Here is a 19,102-nt window from a genome sequence, read left to right as displayed (position 1 = left end):
TATATATTATTATATTTTATATTATTATGCCGACGCTCATTATTATATTATTGTACATAATAATACATATATATATGTATACACGCACAGGGTGGTAATAATATTATACCTATAAACGCGCAAACGTGTGATAAATTGATGCGAGTGCATATTAGCGCGCGATTGTCCATTAAACGGCCGCCGGCTTTTAATTAATTTAAGTTAATGTCTGGGCTTTTAGTAGGTGGACACGCGTTCCGAGTTTACTAATTGTAAGTAGTATAATATATTTATTTTTTCGCCATTCCCATCGCAGTCTAACAACATGTTTTCGCTCGCCCCCCCAGTCGTGTTTCGTTATTTTTATTAGAACCGTGCCTCGGCCACTGGCCCGCAGGACCGATAGTGTTTTACATATTATTATATTATGTATGGATAAATTATTATGGCGGAAAGGCCAAGCGATGTAACCGCCGCCGAAAATGCAATTTTACAGGAGAAACTCAATAGGTTCGTTGAAAATATTATCCAACGAAGGTAAAACTTGATCGACAAATCGTTAAACACGTATTTTAATAAATAATCATTACACGTCCTGCAGTTAAATGTGAGAAATTATTTTTTAAATTTAGCAATTGTGCTCATGTCTACACCTATTGTGGCTTAAAATATTTAATGCTATTATGTGGGTTATAGCAAATTTTCTTAATCTTAAATAAAATTAACCGGAATTTAGCATTTGTAAATGATTTGAGTTACGTTACTTGGAAAAAAAAGTGTATTTAGTACTATTTGCATGTGTTTTATGATTATCAGTTAAAACCTCGATAAAACCGAGGGTTACAACACTTGTTGTTGGTCTTTCCACCATCGATATAATATAATAATATTATAAGAAGTTGAGACGGTGCCGGTCACTGCGGACCGGCGTCCGGAATAAGAATGCGTAGGGTTTTGGTATTACGACTTATCCTTTATTCATCATAATATATAATTATTGTACAAAGTAGTGGTAGCGGGGTTGACGAGTGCGACGGCCGGCCTGAATAGACTGACCGTCGCGGCGAGAGCTCAAACCTAACCCAACGTCCGGTTGTCCGGCATATTTTGATTTATTTCTAACACCAACTCGGTTGTCACAAGATTATAATATATTTGAAAAATAAATTAGGCTAGTTATGACCGATGTGAAACATCATAAAATCACACTTTAGTAATTTATAGTTTATTTATATTGGCTACAGCTATTCCGTTAATGCGTGGCTATATCACATGAATACACGTCCTTGCTTACCAGTTTACGTATTCAATTGAAACTGCAGGTTGAATGTCAATAGAAAAATTATGATAATAATTCGGGCGATGGAGGGGGAGGGGATGCGTGTTTTCTGCCCATTAGCCCCCCCATTCTGCGTACACAGCTGCTGGTATAATATCAATCACGAACAACACACAAATTGCGCGGTAAACTAAAGAAAAATTGTTTTACAGTACTAATATAATATAATGAAATGTATTATTAAGACGTGTGCAGACGAATCTGACGATGTCTCAAGGTATCAAACTTTCCGAGTTCACTATAATATAGTCTATATGCGAATATCACGAATTCAGATCAATCGCGTGGTCGAATAAAAGGATATTATTTAGATAGCGATCCTTATGCCTCTTTTATAACTCTTTAGAGTCATTAATTATCATTGGCGTGTCCTTTGTCGTCAACATTAAACGACGACGACGATGCGTTCGTATAATATCGTTTTTAGATTAATTGAAATATTTGGCGATCTCTCATCTTCCTGGGTACTAACTCATAACACGATTATTTATTGGTCTTTAAAAAAATAAAAAAAATAAATACAATGTCTACAGTACACGGAAGTCAAAAGTATGAATAATTTTTCAATAGAAATTCATCATCCGTCCCCCCATAAATACAAAACGACGAACGTCGCGTCCGAGTGTTGTTGTAGTCGTCGTGCAAATACTAATATTTTGGTTTACTGCGTATTATACGGTCGGTCGAATAAGTTATTATATAGAGCCGCCCGATGAATAACAATATAGCCGGGCGATGTGCAACGGAAAACGAAAAGAGATTTTTCATTTTTTCTCTCTCCGAGGCGTACGACGCAGTATAGAGGATTGCGAAGAGACGCGAACAAACCAATTACGTGGCGGTGCATAATATTATGTACCATTATAATATAGTATTGACGACGAGACGCGTATGGAGAACGGTACGCGGACCATAACGTGGTTATAATAATGTTATGTGTCTTCACGCCGCGGGTGTATAACAATTATATTATTGTCTCCTGAAACGTAATCCGTATCGACGGAGCCATCGCAATGTGTTACAATCTTCACGTCTCAGCACACGATCGCGGCGCAATTTAATATACAGGCGATTAGCCAACCGTGTTCGCCCCCTATTTTTCCTTTACTACCGAATTTACTCAAATATTATGATTTTTGGAACCGTTAAGTGAACTACTCGAGGGCCATAATATTATATAACATTTCCAAATAAGTACTCAGATTTTCTATATTCCGTTGGCGGAGTGTCCCGTGGCGATACAAACGTTTCTATTTTTTATTTTCAAATGGCAACCAATTTTTTTTCACTGTGAATCGTTAAGCACATTATGGGACGTTTTTGAAAGCGTCGACGTGACGAAAATCAAACGAACAGTTTTTCATTCATTTAACTTTGCGTGCCTGCGATTATACTATTGGTGGCTGATCGCATAATTATTATGAAAGATATATCGCGGCACATCATATGATACAGATGATGATTTTAAAACTGAATTCATTGATATGACTCCATAGACATTTTATAATCTATAAACATGTCCGAGTATAGTAATTACTAGTTCATGCTGTATGATGTTTTTGTAAAACCATATTTAGGCACTGTTATCATGCTTGGCACATTCATAGTAACGGCTGCAGCAGAGAGACTCCTCGTTGGATTTTCGATTTAGCCGCATCGACGTTTTCAAAATAAAAAATGATCTGAATCACTGTGTATACGTAATATTATCTCATATCATATAGCTGGTAGCGCCGCGACAGTAATACAATATGGCAGTGTTAATAATTTCGAACACCGCGGTGCTGCGTGTTACAATAAATCCAAGGAGACAAAATTTGTTTTTTTTTTTTTAACGAAATACCTACTTATTATATTTTATAAACCGCGTACGAGAGGGTTTGGAAGATTTAATGTTGTACAAACGTATTAATTAAGTTTGGCGCTATAAACTCTCCGCACACGCCTGGCCCGCTTTGTGAGAATTCTCCTCCTCCCCGCCCACACAGCAACAGCGTCCCCTCACGACCACCCTGCAGACCCGTCGCATATTAAGACCAACAGTTGTATAACATTATAACAGTGCGCGGTAACCGCGACATTCTATACGGGCTGACAACTCATATAGTGATATACAACGGCGGCGAGCTCTATCCGGGGAGTGTTCGTATACTTCGCATGCGAAACCGCGGAAAATATAACTTCGCCGGGCAAAGTCTTGATACGGCTGTGCCGTCTCGCGGGTATTCGAGTTATACTCTTAATAAACCCGAGCGGGTGCGAAAAGCGCACACGATAATAATATTACAGGCGCCGCACACGCCCATATGGTATTGCCACGCTGAGCAAAAACAGGGTATAACTCCGTTTTTCGTAAGAATGATTTTTTTGTTTCTATACAGGTGAAATTTAGCGGTCTTGCGCCTATTTTTTATGTAAAAATAGCGTAGTATTTCCTATCAAAACCCATCTAAAAATGAAATTTTAAACAAGAAAATACGCGGTAAGTCCGACGTATTTGAAGTTTTGTAAGCGAAAACGCGGTAAATCCAAATACTAAGCAAAAACTCGGTACGTCACATGAAAAATAACGGAGTACCGCGGTGTTTCGGCTCATGTTCGTACGCGTTGGAAAAGAAGGCATATGGTAACAGTTTAGGCTAAAACAAGGTATGTCCAGAACAGACTGAGCGATAAGTCCATTGTCATTATAGAGTTATCAATTTTCGCTTAGTGTCGTCTCGCGCGTATTCGAGTTACTCTTAACAAACCTGAACGGGTGCGGAAAGCGCACATAATGGTAATAATATTACGGACACCACACGGAACGTTCCGAATGAAACGACGCCGCTGCTCGTATTCTAAACATTAACGTTCATTTTTGAAATAATATTATAAATTTAATTTTCAACGCTTTGAGTTTCAAGCCGTTATGCGAAACAACATTTTTGAAAATTATTTATACTTTATAATATTATATTACTTCAATAAAAATATATTCCGCGATGCAGTATAAAAAATAAAAAATAAAAAGTAATAAAAAATTTTAAACGTATTGTTATTGTAATCGAAAAGAGGAAAAACTTTTAAAAAAAATTGGTTTTTTCAAAAATATTGTTTTGTAACGACTTACAATTACGTAAAAATATATTTTCAAAAAACTTAAATAGCTTTTGAAATGTCGAGACAGTGTTTGATCTTTGATAAATAAAATCCACCGGTAGGTAAATTATATCACTTATAAAAAGTGTATTATTATTATTATCTCTTCGTGTGGCGATCACTATGCATTAGGTAGGCACCTGATATTATAATATGAATACATTTCGTCGTATAATATAGTTTTTATTATAGGACAACTAAATTAAACGATATTATTGTACCTAACTATAGTATTTTCATTTAATATATTATATTGAAAGGTTGAAAAATTATTTCAACATAATTGTTTATTATATCGGTTGTTAGCGCTTGTGTTTACGAAATAATATGACGTAATTGGAACCACATTTTGTAAATCGTTGTTGAGCAGTCGAAATTACCTACACATCTATCCTAATATTTTGCGCCGAACAATGTACAATAAAACCGCATATACACGGGTGCAAACTATAACCTGACCTAACACGACGTTTAAAAAACGAGGTATGAACCGCCGAACACGTGTCACGTATTCCCGCCGTAGTGCCATAGCAGCTATGACAGGTACGATCATAATGCACTATAATATTATAATATGCGCAGCGTAACCGCGCGAGTGGTTGGTTCGGTGACTCTTTCGACGCGATAGTATATTAAAAACAACAACAACACCAACCATGGATACCGCGCGAGGTCACGTCCACGGGCGGACGATTAAAATCCCGATTTCCGCCGAGTTTTTTTTTTTGTACATTTCACTTCCTCCTCCACGCCGCACCAATCGTTCCGCGAATCGTACGACTGCGGCCGTCTCCCCGGAGATGTCGTCAAACGATCCATAAACTCCAATCCACTCTACTCGCGTGTTCTATACAGCGGCGACGGGTGCGGCGGATATCCCAGCGGGAAAGTGCGGGGACCGGAGCTGTTTTTCCGGGCGCGGCCCGCGGTGGAGGGTATGGGGAAAAAAAACGCGCGTGGCAATTTATCATTATTCGCTCTTTCTTCTTTCCTTCACCCCTCCACTGTCCGCCCGTGTCCTTTTTTCCCGCTCGTCTCCCGACCACCGACCGGCCGACCGGCCGACCGACCTACCGACCGACCGGCAGGACATATATATATAAATTAGAATCGAGTAGACTTTTGGTCGAGGGGTGGTCTCGGCGGGGGGCGCGCGCGCGCGCTTGCTGGCCGGTGTGACACAAATTGATGTTGGCCAGAGTTTTGGAGGAAAAAAAAATTAAGGATAATGCAACTTTTGCGGTCCCAGACCGGACTCTCTGTTCGATCCGCAGCGGAGATCGACCCGGCCCGAATGACGCGCGCCGAGAAAACGGTTACACACATTACATTAATAACGGTCGTCCGTCGTCGTATTCGCGCAGACGACGGAGTCGGAGAAGAAAAAAAAAATGCACGGGAACGTCGGAACTTGCCCCGACCCGTCCACCCCCCCCCCCCCAACCGACGCCGCCGCCGCGTCAAACGCGTGATGAATTGGATTTAATACGCTAGCGAGTACATTGTATTTCAAAAGTCGAAAAAGGTCTGCGCAGCAGTACACAATATACTATGTATTATTATATACGTTGTATTTATATGTATATATATATTACCTCGGTGTGGTTTTCGTGCGATATTTCTTCACTCCCGAAGACGTCTTACAAACGTTTTTTTTTTTTACACCAAAAAACCGTATACCGAGTGGTTGAAATTAAAAATACCTTATAATATTATATTATAATAACCCTTCGAGTTCATCTCGGCACCCGCGAACCGTCGCGATTGAAAAAAAAAAAAATCTTAACGGTTGCCGCGAACGGCAAAGTGAACTGCTGGGCCTCTTATAATATTATTATTTGTAAATTATATAATATATTCGAATGTTAGAAACATATCGAGTGAAAATATTATATCAAAAACGTTCAAATAAAATATCATTCGACTTATAATATTATTGTATTCCGTAAACGGTTAGTTTCAAAAATTGCGAAAGGTCGCGCTTTGATGTGCGTACAACCAAAGTGTTGAGGGTTGTAACTAGTTTTTGAGTAGTTCTGTGCTTGATGGACGAGTATATTATGATTTAAATAATACAAAATTATTTTTGTTGTGCACAAAAAAACGATTTCGGTCGGAGACGGTGTACAAAAGGATATATTCTGAAAAATACAAAAAATGTACACAGGTATTACGATATAATATGAGGCGTAAAACTGCAGTAGGTTGAACCGATCTAGACATTGACTTAGCATAATCTATTGTGTTATTGTAATATGAAATATTGTGTAGCATAATGTTACACTGTCGTTGATATTTCCTTAGTATAATAATATATTAAAAAATGCCTGGGTGTGGCACAGTGGTTGCATTCAGTCACAAAACGTTTTCTGAGTGCAAGTACCGGCTGGTGTCACTATATCTCAGATAGGTTTTAGTGACAAATCCTCGCCACGCATACACGCAAGTGTTCCAATTCATATAACGACCGTTTGAATAACTACTAAATTATGTTTCGATAAAACCTTTTTTTATATTGTACTAAGAAGAGGCAAATAAGACATGACTTTGGTACGAATACTTCGGGCAACATGTTGAGGTTGTGCTCGTTAATGCGCACCAATGAGTGGAGTGATTGTTAATGTTTAAGTGATGAAGTTTAGTCATTATATGAGGATACAATTATTATGTACAAAATATTATTACATTATATTATTTCTAGACTACAGAGAATCGTCGAAAATGGTTCGTACTCCGTATAACCGACTACACAAACAATAATATATTTTGAATATTGAACGTTTATAGTATATTGTCGTTTACGGAGAATCCTCAAAAACCGATGAATGAACGGAACTCTGTCGAATTATTATATAATATGTACTCCTAGATGTTTCTTATCAGAGTTAAATAATAAGGTGATCTACTTTAACTATATGAAGAGTATTTTATTAATAGTTAAGTAATACACATTTTGTAATAATATGTATACATACCTATAATAAGAAAATAGATATTGTTTATGACTTAGTATTTTAACATAAAGAATATATTATTATTGTATACATTTTTTTCTTATATTAACTAACCCTCGGCAACTTAGGCCTTCGGATGGTTTTTGACTTCGGGGGAGGGTACTGTTGGTTTGAACACGTGTGTTCGTTAGTTTGGCAGAATTTTCTAGTGTAGGTATGTATCTGCAATGTCCGGGTGGGAGATGTCGACCTCTCTCTCCAGACACCGTGACTTCCCGAAGAGAAGTGCCTCCGTGACCGGGTTTCGAACCGGCGCGTCAAAACCGACGTCTTAGTCCACTCTGCAGCCACTCCGTTCCCATATTGTATAAATTATAGTTTTAACCTAAAGAATATACTATGAAAAGATACAATGATAACCAATTAAAATATATACACTCGCCAGTGTTACCAATGTTGCATAATATATAGGGCAAATCAAACAAGAATGGTTGATATAATACACGCAAACACCACATTTGACGACTTTTTGGCAGATATTAAGAATATACTTATTGTTAAAAATACGTGTAAGTTATACAAGTAATAATATACGATTTGATGATTTTATTTTGAATAGTTACCTCAAAAAGTGACAATATATTGCGCGAATGACCTTTAAAAAATGTCGGCAGGTCGCACCCCATACCGGTATATAAGTACCTAATGTTATAAAGTATAATATTATTGTAATACGATAGTAAATAATATTATATTATGTTAATTTATAAGTGACTAAAGCGCTATAGAACTATGAAAATAGTTTCGAATCTTCACGGAATAAACAGCACCCAAAATACTCGTAGTTTAAAATCTAAAAAAGTCATCCAGTGTCGAAAATGATAAAACATATCGTAATATGTAAGTGATATAATGAAATGGAATTTTTCAAATTTATGCGGTTAAAATTATTTAAATATAAATTAAACAACTTGATAAGGAACTAAAAACGCATGTGCCAAAATAGTTATTTAACGTTATTTGGTCTTTTTTTTTGTTATCGTTTCTACTTAAAAGTAAACAGTAGCTATAATGTATTTTCGAACATTATAGATTTTTTATCACCACATTGATGTGAACCTTTTGCACAATGCTTACCCCCATGCAACATCATTTATTGAACAAAAAAATATTCAAATTACATTACACAATATAAACATCAAGGTAAAAATAAGGTCATAATGGCTGCCTATCACAGTCCTGTCCTTTCGTCGTGTCATAAGATAAATATCGTAGATTAAATGTTTACAATTTTTTACCCAATAGCAAACAATTTATCAATATAAATTGATAAAAATCAACTAAATTTTAAACATAAATAACGAAATAACAAAATATGTTAAGGTGTAAAAATACCATTACAATAATAATCAATATTTAAATTTATAGTTACCGTATCTTTTTTCAATAAAAAAAAAGAAACCATAATATTATATTCAAACAATAATACGAGTCTAGAAAATAAAAATAAAATTATGTTATGAAAACTATAAGTCTCTATGGCTATTAATTTTTGAATTTCAACAAAATATTAGAAACAATTTTGACGAAAACTGGCATCGCGTAAATATTTCTGCTTTCCCACTGTTTATATTTTTATCTAGATTTTCCCAGTTATTGTGAATATTTCCTCATTTAAGATACCAGTCAGCAGTACCTGTACTACCTGCAGAAACCACTTTCATTATTGTTGATCTGATAACTTTTTCTGTTCCAAAAACTGAAGACAGATATACGCAAAACGAAAAAAAAACACATACAATACATTATTATCATCATTGTGAAACTAATAAATTCTACGCTCCGTCTCAAATCTAAGATGTAGTCAAATTAGTACGTTTTATAGCCTATAAAAGGCAATCGTATAAAAATCGGGAGGTTGGCGTATCATTTCATTAGCTTCTCGTTTGTAATATCACAGAAAAAATAAAAGTGTTCAACAATATTATGACAATTATTATTGTGCTGCGGAAAAAAATAAGTGCACAAAGTGTAGTCGCAAATTATTTCGGATTCGATTAATGAATATTAAAGCATATTTTTTTATTTTAATAACCGTCGATGTTAGCGAACCTTTTTCGAGAGAAAAATCAACATCATTTGAATTCCATAATTAGTACAATATAAATTGTTTTTATGTATACTTTTTCGGCAGCCAAATGAGGCGATTTTTCATTAAACATCTTTAGTAAAAAGAATGCGTTTAAAACTTTAAAATGTTATTTTTAATTGATTTTCGTGTACCTAATTGTAATTTAGCTCTCGAGTATAACATCCCAATTAGAGTTTCTAGTCGAGATAAATGTTCGTGGACTTTTCCATTTTCCACGCCACGAGACAGGAATAACAAACTTAAGTGTCATGTCATCTAAAGAATACGCACTATACAATCGCTGTCGGACTCATTACGAAATTATTAATATCATATTTTGCGTTTAATTACTTTGTTTGGTTATTTGCATACCATGAAATACAGAGAATGGAGTAATAATTTCGTTGTATAATATTAGACAATATTGAAAATCCAAACGTTCTTCTAAAATGCAATCTCTATAATACCTATTATAGGTCATAGAGTTATTCGTGCAATTATTCGGTGTGCGTTTTAGTTGATTATATAACGAGCAATACTTCACTTAACTGCGATCGTTCAATGTCCGGCGTGTCATAAATTAATAAATTATTTCAATTGAAATCGCTGTACTGAGTCAACAACGAGCCGTCCCAACTGAAAACAGGACGGCCGTAATTTTATGCGACCAATATAAATTACAATACCTATTACCGGGTCGGGTAAATATTTTCCGATTGCGAACCGCCGGTGAAACGTCAGTTTGTGCCATATTATTAGTTGGCACGAAGCACACACCGACCGAATCGCACCGGACCAAACTAAAATAATATAACGATATATTCAGACGGAACTATTCGCAGGCGTATTATAATATTATTATTATTATTATTGTTATTACAGTATTAATACTACTTCCGCAGTCGACCGATCGGGAATTAACAACTATGGATTACGAAACAATGGGTCGGGGGGGAGGCGTGGCGTCGGCGTTACCGGAAGTAGGAACCACGGAACACGTCTTCTTTGTGGCGTGTCGGAGATTTTTGTCTCCGCACTTGATTGCTTTATTTTCATTTTTCGTGCGTCTGTTTGTTTCGTTTCGCCGTAATTTGAAAACCGGAAGCTAACAAAGTGACAAGCGGAAATTACAATTAAAACGGTATAACGCGCGCGCCGAGTGTTTAAATATATTATTATAAAGCCCGTCGAGCCAAGACGGCACGTGTGTGCGTGTGTGTGTGTGTGTGTGTGTGTCAATAAAGGAAAATAATAATACAATACGAACGGCGCGGCGTACACAATAATAATATGGCTTTTATTGAACGTTTTAATTTATTATTATGTTGTACACGTTCGCTTTGATGTACCGATATTGCCGATACAATGCGCCGTGCAACACTTAATGAAAAAAAAAGTCCGACAAGAACAACGCGAGACGATTAAGAGAAAGTAAATAAAGTTTAACGGTCGTTAAATACTTGGTAATTAGTCGGCGATCGTTTCGAGATAAATTCCCGTTCGGATAATTCGGAAAACGTTTATTTTACGGCACAAAAGCAAATGGACTTTTTTGAACATTAAATTATTTTGATAACGCAGTGATCGAATTTTCGCATTCGTATTCAATACATACAAAGACACTATGAATATATTCAATTGCTATCCTAGGGGTTTCTGGGTTGGGATTTTGGGGCTTTCCAAATCGAGACATTTTTTCAATGTCCAGTCATTGTGTAAATATCACTTACGCTTATCACAATTCAATAGTATACCTACCAGGTTTGTTACTTGTAAGAATTGTGTAGATCGATGAATGAAATCGTTCTGCTCAGAATCTAAAAAAATAGTCGCATTCTATTATATATTAATTTTCATCTGCAAGAAAAAATGTAGGAGTCATAGATAATATGTTTTTGGATATAGTGCGGAGGAAAAATATCTAGTAGCGTGCTGTATTTAGTTAGAAATTTAATACACAAAGCGTTACAAAAATCGGTTGAAAAAAAAAATTCAACCTAAACTTTCATCTAGTCGACACTACATTTGAAAAATTAACGAAAAAAAACAAATTATTACAATATGATTGGTTTATATGAGGTGAAACATTATACCTATTATTATTATTATTATGTGAAAAAGGTAAATTGGAGTCGATGGCGCTACTGATCTCATAGGTATGCCTCGTTTCCACAGTTTTTACCAAAAACAAAGGATGTAAGATGGATGCGAGTCCCGCAGACCAAAGTTTACTGGTTTTTACAGATATTTTCGGTCTGAAAATAATTGCAAATTGAGTGTAAAAAAATACTTTAATAAATATAATATTTTCCCTCCCGTTTTATAGTCAGTACACACTATCATGTGTCAACGAATTTAAGTTAGAGCGTACACTTCTAAAAAAAAATTTATATAATATTATTAAAGCTCCCGGTGCCAGTTTTTCAATTTTTCTACAATTCTATACAATTTGAAAATTAAATTTTACATTTTAGTTGCCACCTCAATTATAAGACTTTCCCACTAATCTACTACACGATACCTATTTAGAGGGGGGTTGGGTTGATAGGGTGTATTATATCAAATTACTTTACGGGAATAACTCTCAAGCTTTGTAGAATTGTCGGATTTTGATGACCGTTTTTTTATCTGAAAGAAAAATACTTCCTACAGCCCGATCGATCTCTGATTTTGTATTTTATTTCAAATAATTGTATAAAAAAATTTGTAAAAAGTGCTTTTTGTCTTGTATTTTTTTAGACTTCTTATAAAAAATCATATCATAAGCCAATGGCAACTGAATATGTTGTGGTTGACCCTAATCAGTACCCTAAACACTACCCAAGGTTGGGAAAATTAATGAAAACAATAAGCTGTGCCAAGATTAGTTAACTCAATGAAATTTACTTTAGTTAAAAGTTAAAAAAGGAAAAATTTAACTCGATAAGTTTAAAGTTAAGGTAAATGGTAAATACGATTTTTTTTCAAAGTACAATATTTTTAAGTCATAAACTACCCTATTCGTGGACAGTTGAAATTCCCGGAGTGGAAATAAACTACTTATAAAAACTGCGCAAACATCAGACTGTTATGATATTATTAAAAAATAAACGACCAAAATCTAAAAATAGTCAAGAAATCAGTATTGTCTGCAGTAGGCTCCGCATGATATAAAATGAAAATTAACTTAACTGCACGATAATGATAATTAACTATACAAATTTAAGTTACAGCAATAAGAAGTTAAAAAAACATTTAACTTAACTTTTTGACAATTTATAATGCCCATCTTTGCCGCTGTCCAGACAACAGGAAGTAATCCTACATAGATTATGAATCGGTCGCACGTGGTTGACTCACAGACACCTATTATAACTGAACCAGACTTATGCTAAACACGCGGAGAAATTGTTACTGTCAGACATATAATTTGCCACTGCCGAAACTTCAGTAGCATTAGATTCCAGCTTGAAATTGCAGAGCGTCTTGATGAAGCACTAAGTCCAGATTCAGACAACATCGAAAACAAAATATTGTCAAACATTAAAAATTAACTAAACTTCACAACCTAATACAACACGTAATTATATTTGATGTATTAATTATATTTTCGTATTATTATGACCGTTGTGATGTGGCTTGGCGCGGCGTGGTGACTTCAATCAGCGTTTAAGATTATATTTCGATGTTATTTTATCATTACGATGACTCGGATGTTCGTACAATACTAATTTGTCGCACCGTGTTCCGAGAGAATCGCCATCACCTTCGCGTTTGCACTTTGAAGTCGTATCGGATTTTCCGATGCCATTAATAATAATGTACGGATTAATGATATTATTGTGCATTTTGTATTACGTCTATACTGTTATTATTATCATCGCCTGCCGCACCTTTTCGGATATTACAATATCGTTTCATATTATAATCATTCCAGTGCAGCCGGTATTCGCTATAATTACAGACTTCCTAGGTGTTTTATAATATAATATCTCCAATTAAACGAGATGTTTTTCGACTAAAACGGCCGGTTCGACGTGAAAAGGACGATATGGCTGATAGGTAGCTGCAGGTGGTATTCAGATTTGGTTTCAACGTTATATATGTCGGGTCCTGGATGTCCTGCAAGTTCCAGTCGCAGCGCGTCTAGAAAGTTCTTGGAAACCATTAATTATTATAATTATATGCCCAGGATCATGCGACGCATCAACGATGATAAATAAAGACCGGATATTGTTGCGTTAAAAATATGTGTAAATTTCACTAAAAAAATTTCAAAATTGCAATGAAAATTTATCAAAATTTCTGTATAAACATGTTAAAATTATAATGAAAAACACATCAAACTTACATATAAAAAATCACATTATATCATATAAAATGTACAAGTGTTAATTATTTACTTAAACAAGATGGATACTAACATAATATAATAAAAAAAAAATACAAAAAAGAATTTAAAAATTAAAATATATTATTTTTCTTAACACCTATAATAACTTTTCATGTACTGTAATAATAATCAATTTCAATATGGCATTGTAGTTATTGTATATACTTAAAGTTATCTTGTAAAATATTTATTTGTTATTTTTGAGAACAGAACGTTATATGAAGGGAAAATTTTTTTTTTTTTATTATTTATTAGATTTAAGATATACAATCTGTAATATTATTTACAATGAGCATATGAGCGGAAATTACAATGACTGTGACAGCGTGAGGGGAGTAGCTACCCAGCAGTAACACTCGACGTAGGGAAAAAATAAATATAAATGCTTAATTGTTTGATGAATCGATATTAAGAGATACATTTTAAATTAAACAGCAAATCAATAAGTTTAATTAGGTACATTTCGTTTTCCTGTTTATATGTATACAAATAAAATTTTTTTTTCATATATAAATTACGTAGATTTTTCAGAAAACACAACAGTAATATTAATTTTTAAAACAATAAATGCGCGCATGTAACTAACTAATGTCCCAGTAGTAAGTAATTTGTATGCGTACTTGAATTTTTTATTTGCCCAAAAACTTTCGAATCGAATTTGTATGAAACAAAAAGTTTAATCCCGTTTACCAAATGAATGTAAAACACTAACACTAAAGTATGTTTTTGTTAAATTGTCATAAATTTGTGTTCTTAAAATATTATATGAAAACGTCGAGTAGTGTTTTCAAATAATTTAATATTACGCTGGTGATATTATTATTATTTTTTTTTCTTTGTGAGCAGCAAACGGTGAATTCAAATATTTTCGTGACCCATCATTCTTATTGTGAGCATAATCTCATTTTTGGTTTGACAAATACCTTCCCTTGAACAAACAGGTTTGGACAAAAATTACCTAAACCGAAACTTTTTCTCAGGTATATAATACATAATATTATTGTTAATACATAATATACTATCTGATCCCGCGAACTTCGTTTCCCGTTAAAAATGACAAATTTAAAAAAAATTTTGATTGTTCAACTTCTTTTGGGTGTAACTCGCGGACAAGGTGCAACTCCGCCACCAGCTTAGTATAGGCAATGTGCGAAAATTTGATTTTGTGAAAGCTTCTGTCTGATCTGCCCGATTGGCAGCCAATAAAATAATAAATACTAATTTCTACTAATTATTTCTCCTATAACCGTTAGCAACCATTTATAAAAAAATCGTACATTTCAAATTAACCCCTGTTTGAACACTTCCCCAGGTTGGATCGAACGGGTCCAACATTGAATCTAAATCATTCCGGGAACCACTCAAACACACACAAAAGATGTCATCAAAATCGGTGCTGCCGTTTAGGAACGCATAAAGGACGGACGGACGGACAGAAAAAAATTCATTTATTTATTAGATATATACTTAGAATATACAACTATTAAAATTTATTTCCCGAGACGTAGCAGCAATTCATATTATATTTTTTAACCTCGATGAATAATCTCTGTGATGGCGATCGTGCCATATCCCACTCGGACAATTTAACTATTTTTTAAAATGCACAATAATATTAGCTTTCGAATCAAAACTCAAACATATGCTTCCAAGCAATAATTATTTGGACGTCTCCTATAGTTTGCGTATTTTTAAAACTTGACAACCGTTAACACATTCGTACGTCATAATATTACGTTGTACTTCTGCTCAAGTTCTAGATATAAGTTCTACGTGATTTCGAATTCAATATCGGCTCAGACGTCATCGTTCAATTGGTTTTGGAGAATTAGTGAGAAAACCGTCCCCGATGATTCAAATAATTGCATACGATGTCGATATAAACTTATAGAAACGAATTTTTGTTTTAGCACAACGTTTGATTAAATAATAACGATTGTGAGATTTTTAAATCCAAAATATTTACATTCATTATGACGTACACTACCTGCGATATTAGTGTGGTTATTGTCGTTAAGTTTATGCGCTGTGCAGCTGCTGCAGGTGCATTTCGGCGTGGTGGTAAGTTGATCCTTTTTACCGCACTATAATAAATCGCTGACAGAGGAGGAATAATAATAATAAAAAATAATAAAAAAAATAATACAATAATCCAGCTGATCAAATATCAGTGGCGGCGGCAGCGGTGGTGGTGGTGTCGGCGGCGGCCGGTGGTGGTGGTCGCTTTACGCTTTACGTTTATTATTATCATTATCATTTTTTTTTTCCAAAATACATTACGCAGTTTAATCACTCGGCACGCTCGCACTGACCACCGGGAAGGCGTCCCACACCACGACGGCAATAATTTTTACGGGGCTATTGCCGTCCCCTGGAAAGGATAATAATAAAAAAATCCCTTTTTTTCAGCCCCTGCAATGTTGTTTTTTACGATAAATACCGAGTGAAACGTACCACCAGATATTATGTAGGTCACGCGAGCACAAACACAAGAGTTTTATATTGTAAAATTCGTTGATTTATTTTTGTCAAACCAAAACGTGTAGAAGCAAATCTTTGGTAAAATATCATCATTATGGTAATCGCGATATTTTCCAAAATCTAAGTAGGATCTCTTTTAAACTTATTTATTATAATATAGTTATGTACCTAGATCATTGTACGTCATTGTCTACAGCAGTGTTTCTCAACATTTGTATAATGGCGACACACTATTAAAATATTTCATACTTTGCGACACATAGTAAAAAAAAATAAGAATAATAAGTAGTATTAAATATTTATAATTAGTTAATAATATATAAACTTAAAAACAACAAAGAAAAATATAATATAAAACGGCATTTTAATGAGAAATTTGTGACTGATATTTCTTACATAATGTATCAATCCGTGGTGAAATCTTCGATAAGGCGACTCTTAACTCCTCTTCGACATTAATTAATCTTTCCCTTTTTTTGTTTTTAATTTCGTTCAAAGCAGAAAAAGCTACATCGCATAAATATGATGTTACGGAATGAGCCAATTTTGTTAAACTCGGATATTCTTTTTTTGTGTAAATCCAAAATTGACCTAGCTCGAGCTCATTAAATTCCATTTGAAGAGTGCGATAGTTTTTTTAATTCAGCAAGTTCTTCTTCCTCTTTTAATGAAAGATGTGTGGTTTCTAAACTATTTTTTCGTCACAAATAAAACAATAAGGAATAGGACAATGTTCGTCGCCGACCCAAAAAAATCCTAAATTTAAATAATTTTCATTGTATTGACGATATTTACCTTTGAATTTTTTAGAAGGATTTTCTGATTTTTCTTTAAAACTTGACGATGCATTTACAGAAGGTGACGAGTTTTTTTCTGTTTCCAAATTGTCTTCATCTGTATTCTCTCTTACTACTTGTATTTTTTTTAATCAAAAATGTATCCATTTTATTTTAATTAGTAGCAAAAAATTATTATTGTTGGTAAATTAAGAAAATAGGTCTATTCGACTATAGAAATAAATGAAAACTGAGCATACAAATAAAGTGAGTTATAGATACGGTGCATGTTTTCAGTATAAATATACTATACGTATTCACTGTTTAAAAATAAACGAAAATATCGAAAAACCAACATTTATCGATTGAGGGGATTACACACTATAGGCGATTCGAACGCGATTAATCATTCAAAATTACGATAATAATAATAACCCAACGATAATAACAAAATTTATTTTATGCCGATAGCTGATAATCAATTTTTATTCACCATGGAAATTATATCAAATACCTATGAATTTTTGAAAATAATTAATAGTGTTAATGATGTTTGGACATTTTGTCATTTAATTTTAGTACTTCACGCGACACATTTGGACTTGCTCAGCGACACACCAGTGACACAGTGGTCTACAGTAACATTCTAAACATTGAAAATTAAAATTTCATTAATTATCTACTTGTGAAAAATACATTATTTAGGTACATAATATAATTATTGTACTACAAACGACAAGAACAAATGCGTCACGTGATCAAGATTTCGTGTCGCGAAAATGGTTAACGACAAACCTATAGTTTTCTGTCATCCTAAATAATATACTTTGTTGCGGTGGTTTCAGTTTGCAATATAGTGTTATGTTCAACGTATAAACGGTTTGTCACGGACAAGTGATTTCGTTACGCATAATAATACTAAGGTCGAGACCATTTATTTTTTTTTATCGATGCTCATATTTTGACTCAGGTTATAATACTACCATAATGTTAGATACCGTACGGAATCTTACAATATTTTTTTGCAGAAATGATATCTCCGGTCTGGATAAATTTTGCACTGCTGTTTTTCGATAACCGTCGAGCAACTATATTATAATATTTCGCAACGGTCCGAAGAACGTTTCCAGAATGTCGAAAATAGCGTAGTACCTACTCAAGACGAATTCGAAACAGCCACACGTGGGCCGGAACCTAGTGTCGGTGGTCGCGATCCTGAGGCGATGAGGGAAGGAGTGTACATCCGACACCCGTAATCACGTGTAATTGAAACGGCTATTTTACTCGTAATATCTATCATCACATTTTTTTTGTACATTTCTTTAAAAAAATATCAACAATAAATTGTATTATTTGTTATAAAATCGTACAATAAAAATATAACAGCTGTACGGTTTTAAAATTATACCATAAATATACGTGTATTTTTCCTTGCATAGTTAAATTTTACAATTTTACGATAGCTTAAGGAGTGGATCGTATTAACCGTGGAGTTCTCCGTGTTTGGACATAAATTATGCTGCGCCCTATATCTTGTACGGGATGTTATGTTTTTCCGAGGTCGTTGATACAATAATATTGACGGTGGCGTTATCGTGTAAATATACGTTTTACTGTTTGGTCAACACCACAGTTTTAACATTGAGAAGTAGATTACTGCTATTATTAGGAACAGTTACAATAATTTGTGAAATATAACATGAAAAATGGCGTTGGAACGATAGGATTGTGAAGTGACATTGGCGAGAAGACGAGGCTTCAGAGTGGACGTAGAGAGACAGGGTGACAGAGAGATAGAGATAGGCACAGTGACAGAGAGAAAGAGTGAGTGAGAGAGAGATGGAAAGCGAGCGTGTATAATAATATACTTTACGCTGTGTGGCTTTTGAACCGGACGAGTATTGTTTATGGGCCCCCTCGAGGGGTATG

This window comes from Metopolophium dirhodum, chromosome 5, assembly GCF_019925205.1.
Source record: "Metopolophium dirhodum isolate CAU chromosome 5, ASM1992520v1, whole genome shotgun sequence".
Classification (NCBI taxonomy): Eukaryota; Metazoa; Arthropoda; class Insecta; order Hemiptera; family Aphididae; genus Metopolophium; species Metopolophium dirhodum.
Note: the sequence above shows the minus strand (reverse complement) of the source record.